Below are 6,000 nucleotides of genomic sequence, written 5' to 3'. Positions count from 1 at the left end.
AACAAGTCTTCTGGAAGATAGCTAACTCTCAAACCAGCCCATCTGAACCTAGCTATACATAACTTAAGTTCCCTGAACTTGATCTTTCGTATGACTGATCCCATATGACTGAATTCTTCTCAACTGTCCTGTGTAGTAATGTTGGTTTTTCTTCCGTCCACTCAAGCAGCTTCAGATGACTGAGGAAAATCAGCCCAGGTTGTGGTTGCTACTGCAGGAATCACGGGCAGGCAAGTAGGAGCAAGATGTGCCTTTGAACAGCAGCCAAGTAGAACTGCAATCTGTAGATTTACAGCAGAACACTGTGTCTATGACTGCCTTGGGACATATGATACCTCAAATGAGAAGGCAGCAAAAACATACTGCTTATTCTCTTTTTTTTTTTTACTGTAGCCAGACAGAGAGCAAAGTAAAGGGCTTTGTTACACCACTTGGAGGCACATAAGTGACGATAGGCCTTCTCTCTGATCTGAAAAGCTCTAGAAAGATTTTACTTAGTGTTGCTGGTTCAGTGGGAAACCTCCATTATAATGCAGCAGCTGCATTATGTGGGGGAAGCAGGTTAAAGCAAATAATATTCATTTAAGCAACCTTACTGCTACCATTAACCTTTTGCTACAATCAGAATTCACATTTCTTCCTTTTTTCTCAGTCATCCCTTAGGCTGATTTATATAGTCTGAAGAATAGGCTGGCAAAATCTAGGATCTAAGAAAGAGGAACCAGTTATCTTCAAAGTAACCAGACTTAAAAACAAAGTCAATGAAATAACATCAAAAAATGAGTATAAGTATTAGTCTTTTCTATACATACGTATTCCATCATGGTACATTATGCTATCCATCCCCTGGATCTTAAAATTCTGTCCGTCAGGCAGCAGATTCCTTAGTCTGCACAGAAAATGGTCATGTAGCTCCATTATAAAAGGAGCTTTCTTCCTACCAGAAAGGTGAGCTATTATATATTTAGAAGATATTCAAAGGTGGTAAAAGTTCAGACTACAGAGAAACCGCTTCAGTTTAATGTGAATGTGACTCTCGGCTCTGCTGGGAATTTGGTTTATTGATCTTTCAACATGTTCCTGTCAAATGCTGTTTTTGCACACTGTGTAAGGAGGACCGACAGCCCATCAACAAATGTGTTGCGGATGCTTTCTGTGCAGCTCACAGAAGATGCCAGTTGGTTACAGCCTGCTGCTGACAAAGTCTCCAACTTGAAGCCTTTTTATGATTAGGACCATAATACTTGGAACAGTAGAATAAAAAGCAGCTAGAAGACATGAGTTCACAAAAAATGGAAAGCAAAAATACCAAGCAGATATGATTTTTTTCATTTATTTTTGCAACTGATATTAAAATACACAGCATTCTTGTATTGGGCTGCTGCATCTCATTCTTGTCAGATGGAGCAAACACAATCTTCCACGGGGAAAACCAGAATCTTTTCTGCAGTCAGTAAGCTTATAGAGCACCCACTTACTCAGATTTCTGAGCTGGGTCTAAATCTTCATTTCCCAGCTTGACCAGCACTAACAACTGGCCCCATGGCTAGATGGTTCTCACAGAAAATGGGAAGCCCCAGATAGGCTCTCCGCAGTGGTCCTGCTCTACAGAAGTAGCTATGAGTAGGTGCTGCACTTTCTTTCTGGCGTCTCTCACTAGATAAATAGGGCTACAATTGCACAATGCAGGGAGCTATTAAAAAAAAAAAAATGGATGCTTGATTAGAAGGTTGTTTCTCATCCTAGATTCTAGATTGTTACTTATGCAAATCTAAATTAATGTCCTGGGACCATGACTTTATCTGACAAATCGCTTCTCCATCTGTAATTCTTGTGTTAGCTTTGTTTTGCTACATGAGCTTGCTTGTAAAACATTTCCTGAGAAAAGCCATTAGGGGAAATGTCAGATAGCTCTATTCATCTTTTAAAATTAAACTACACAATCAAGAACTGGCCTTCTACTACAAACAATTCTGACAAGCTGGATTCTCAGTTTTGTGGCTCTGTTTTATATCAGCATTATTCTGCTGAATTTAAGGTAGAGAGACTAGTGATAAAATATAGAAGGCCTTCTTAGATATGGTGTAAGAAGGCAAAGAACTCAACTGTAATACTTTCTGTAAGTTCTGAAAAGAGAAGTCTTCACTAAATACACTTTTGTCATTAAAAAACAATATGTACTGTTTTGGTAGATGATTAGTGGAGTGGGAAATAAGGGTGAGGATGTCTGCTGTAATTATGGCTGGCCCACAGAGTATCCAGCAGTGACTACTCTAGCTCGAATACATTAAAGCTGCCTTGTGTCTGCACTAGCCCTTCCTTGAGGGCTTACTGCTGAAACCTGAACTCTGAGATGACATAACACTCACTGAAAATCATAATTTCCCCCTTCCATTTAATGCTTTAAAGCCTGACCTCAGTGTAGCCAAGCACTGTAGCTCTGCAGCTGAAGGAAATAATACACATATCTCAAACCTGCTGTTGTTTTAATGAGTAAAAGAATAAGCAGAATAGAATAGCAGTTGTCAAAAGTGAGAGAGTCCTGTTTTTTTGTATTGCTGGTAAATATATCTGAACTGTGAGATCACTTATAAAGTAAATTTCTATAACATCCCTTAACGTGCTTGTGCTACTAGTATTAAACATGTAGTGTAAAAAAGGTGCTATTCTTTTGTCATTTATTACCCTTGTAACTCATATGACAATTGCAATATAAAAAGAGGAAGATGCAGTTTTCTCAAAAAGGAACAATTTGTATCCTGGTATTGCAAAGGCCAGAAGTCTGAAGAAATTGTAAGAAAAAAGTTACAGAGGGAAGTAGGAAAAGTGTGGCTATTTTGAAGGAGAGACTACATATATATATATATATATATATATATATATATATATATGTATGTATGTATGTATATATATATGTATGTATATATATGTGTATATATATATAATATAACCCTATTTTCTCTATAATTTACCAGGTAAGTTAATCAGTTATTCTGACATACAATAAGGTTAGCACAAAATAGTGATATAGTGTCATGCATCACTCAATGAAATCCTGAATATTTGAAGAAAATCCTAGTATTATGTCTTACAAATGGAAAGTACCTTGGTGCAAAGGAATATTATGTTTTTTGATTGGTAAAATATTCATGAGTTTAAGAAATTTGCAGACATAAAGAACTTTGTAGTGTTTCATTATATATGCAGATCCAGAATTTTTTTTTCCAGACTTTTGAAATTTTGTACTCATTCACTTATTCTTCGTGCTAATCTGGAACAAATGCACTCATCAGCTGGAGGAAAGCCTTCTCTAAATAACATGACGCCTCATAGGCCTTGTAACAGGCATGTTGTTCTTCCTAGGGCTGCAAAGAGGGGTGTTCAGCTGTAATCAATAAAAGCAGAGAGAATGCTTCTCTACTGTGATGGTTCTGTTACTTCATAAGGATAAATATTAGTGAATGAAGACAGTTCACAAAAGTATTCAGATTTGATCTATTTGGTCCTGAAGTTAAGATTAAAAAAAAAAGGACTATTATCATTAATCACTTAATTCCTGTGTCTTGCAGTGTTAGAGGCCCAGGAATAATGCTAGTAGGAGCAGAAATGATAGCTACATATCAGAATGAAAAATTTTACACCAAGTATTTCAATTAAGTGGGAAACGGCAAGGCGATGTTGAAACTCTCTTTGGCAAGCTTTTGTAAACATGGATGGTACACTCTAAGCTATACAACATACCAGAAGGGAGATTGAACATCTTTCTTATGATGTAAATGGAAAAAAAGAGGTTTCATTCAAACCACAAGCTCTGCTCAATAGATACAGTGAGAACAGAGAAAATATGGCAGTTTTGATCCTCTGTATTTGTCTTGTAGAGAAGAAAACCTCTAGAGCTAGCTAGAGGATTAGCTATTCTTAATTTAACAGATGGGAAGCAACACTTAGAGTTATATATTGGCACTGGTGACTTGGATGGAAGACTTGTGTCAAAATGCTTGTTTCTGAAGTGCCCCTCATGGCCCGACGTGAAGTATGAGCACATTTTTTCTGCTGCCTTCTTCTTTGTGATGTACAGGCCTTATGCCTGTACAAGAACAACAGAAAACTCATCTGTAAACCTGCCTTTTCTTTTGCCCACGAAGTCACTAGTTCTGGAGTCATTAGTCTGAAGGCAAGCTCTTTTAAAAAGATGGGAGTGCAGGCTAAACAGCTTTTTTTTTTTCACTCCACCGGAGGAACCAAGAGTTCAGAGATGTTTCTAATGGTCCCATTGCTTCCTTTCTTTCCTATTTTATCAATATTTTCAACATTATCAATATTTTTACTCATAATCTTTCTAAAACTTCTCATAGAGCAGCTTCCAGCTACTTGCTATTTTATTCTGGCTGGTCTGGTGAACCTGCTTCCAGCTCCTTAGTACCAGCTCAGATGCAGTCAGGCCCCCTTTGTGCTGTTTTTATGTATAAATCTATCAATTTTCTTATCATTTGAATTTTAAGGAGGGATTGGATGTAATGAAGTGATTAAGATGCTAAAATGGAATAGGGGAGTGCCTTACTGTTGTATACTGTATAGCAAGGAAATAGGTAAGAAGGCAAGTGTGAGGAAAAAATCTCTCCAACATTTTGAACTGACAAAAGCAGAGAAAAGCTTTCAAAATTGCATAATACCATGCTATATTGTATTTATTTTGGAAGAATAACCCAAAAAGATAAGCACAGAAAGCCGTATTAATCTTAGGACCCTTCTATTACAGTGTAATAGGCCTTTAATGTGATTTAGATTTCAGCAAAGCACCAGTCTCAGTGTATTATTTTGAATGACTGGCTGCATCTTAGGCTAGGTGCAAGTTACAAATTTCCAAAATTTGAAAGGCAGATTAAGTTTTACCTCTCTCACACTATATCCTGAAGGGTTAGTGGAGCTCCTTCCCTTGAAACTCCTTACAAGTCTCTGGTTTTGTCTGTTCTGACAAATGGGATGCAGCCAAACCTTTGACAAATTTTCAAAGACAAAATTAAAAAATAAAATTGAAGTAAAACTCTTTTCCAGGAACATGTAAGTGGTTCAGTGATGACTGTAGTGGGCACTGGAGAAATATCTTCTCTTCTGTACTCATATAAGCCATGATCATCTCTTGCAAAACTACAGCTGTAGATATTCCATTTGAAATAAATTAGTCTATCATCAGCTGTGTTGCTTGTAGAAACATGGTGATTCTCCTTTACAATGAAATAAGAAAAGACATTACGAATCAAAGTGGCTTTGGCTGACTAATGGCTCCAATTTAAGAAATTGGTTTTGTGATCAGAAGACGGTCATTATTAGATGCCATTTTCTTATTTAAATTCACCAAGGCTTCATATAACAGTTTAAAACATAATACAGTATAAACAGATATTAATCCTTCCAATCTTTCACATGCCAGTAAAATCATAGTCATACATGCATACTGGTCATGCTTCCTGCTTAGTAGGAAAAACAACAACCATATCCACTTATGTTTAGACATAATGTCAAAACTTAAAAAATACAGAGTAGTGTTATTTTCCACATGCTTTTTCTTTTAAATCTGGGCTCCCTGAATGATCTGATAAACGTAAAGAGTATCAACTGAGCATTTTTCAGTTGAACATTTACAAAGGTAATTTTTTACAGGAGTCCAATATGAAGTCCTAGAGCCTTCACACGGCCAAAGCTAGAAACAAATTCAGAGTCTGAGTCAGCAGGAGGAAGAAAGGATGAGATGCAGCTTGGTTGGTGCTGATGGCTATGGTCCTTGATGGTCTTAGTTACCGAGGTCCCGGGTGGCCAGTCCCAAGACACCTTTGATGAGGGCAGCTGGAACTGAGGTGGGCTGCCTGCTTTCTTCCCCATCTTTCCTCACTTGTTGCTGGTATTTCACGCTCCTCATAAGAGGGTGAGCTCATCTGCTGCTGACATGTTCGTCTTATTTTTGGGATGGGGACTTGCTCTGGTTATTCTGCAGGTTTATGC

Source organism: Dromaius novaehollandiae, chromosome 2 (assembly GCF_036370855.1).
Source record: "Dromaius novaehollandiae isolate bDroNov1 chromosome 2, bDroNov1.hap1, whole genome shotgun sequence".
In the NCBI taxonomy this organism is placed as follows: domain Eukaryota; kingdom Metazoa; phylum Chordata; class Aves; order Casuariiformes; family Dromaiidae; genus Dromaius; species Dromaius novaehollandiae.
This window is presented reverse-complemented; position numbering follows the sequence as displayed.